The following is a 1,191-nucleotide window of genomic DNA, read 5'->3' as shown; positions in this document are numbered from 1 at the left end:
GACTCCTCGTCATGTCCGTGATCACATCCGGGACTCCGAACTACCTTCGGTACATCAAAACACATAAACTCATAATATAACCGTCATCGAACTTTAAGCGTGCGGACCCTACGGGTTCGAGAACTCTGTAGACATGACCGAGACATGTCTCCGGTCAATAACCAATAGTGGAACCTGGATGCTCATATTGGCTCCTACATACGTTGTTCCCTTTGTCATCGGTATGTTACTTGCCCGAATTCGATCGGGGGTATCTCAATACCTAGTTCAATCTCGTTACTGGCAAGTCTCTTTACTCTTCCGTAATACATCATCCCGTAACTAACTCATTATTTACAATGCTTGCAAGGCTTATAGTGATGTGCATTACCGAGTGGGCCCAGAGATACCTCTTCGACAATCGGAGTGACAAATCATAATCTCGAAATACGCCAACCCAACAAGTACCTTTGGAGACACCTGTAGAGCACCTTTATAATCACCCAGTTACGTTGTGACGTTTGGTAGCACACAAAGTGTTCCTCTGGTAAACGGGAGTTGCATAATCTCATAGTCATAGGAACATGTATAAGTCATGAAGAAAGCAATAGCAACAAACTAAACGATCAAGTGCTAAGCTAACGGAATGGGTCAAGTCAATCACATCATTCTCCTAATGATGTGATCATGTTAATCAAATGACAACTCATGTCTATGGTTAGGAAACTTAACCATCTTTGATTAAGGAGCTAGTCAAGTAGAGGCATACTAGTGACACTATGTTTGTCAATGTATTGACACATGTATTATGTTTCCGGTTAATACAATTCTAGCATGAATAATAAACATTTATCATGAAATAAGGAAATAAATAATAACTTTATTATTGCCTCAAGGGCATATTTCCTTCAACCCTCCCAACCGCCCTCGGCCGCACCCCACGTGGAGAGCAAGCCGCATCCATGGCAGCCATCTGCACGCCAAGGAACCATCGACCAGCGCAATCGCAGCAGGTTGAGAGACATGAGAAGAGTTGGCCAACGGCGTCGCCTGGCACCACGCCGACCAATACCACACCGGGAAGCTCCCGGCCACCAGCTAGCACCACCCAAAGCTGCCCGCACGCAAAGCCAGTGGGGGAAGCCCGATCTGCAGCAACGACGCATGAACGGGGCGGCCCACAACGGATCCGGGCCGGACCCGGCCGGATCT

Source organism: Triticum urartu, chromosome 3 (genome assembly GCF_003073215.2).
Source record: "Triticum urartu cultivar G1812 chromosome 3, Tu2.1, whole genome shotgun sequence".
Classification (NCBI taxonomy): Eukaryota; Viridiplantae; Streptophyta; class Magnoliopsida; order Poales; family Poaceae; genus Triticum; species Triticum urartu.
Note: the sequence above shows the minus strand (reverse complement) of the source record.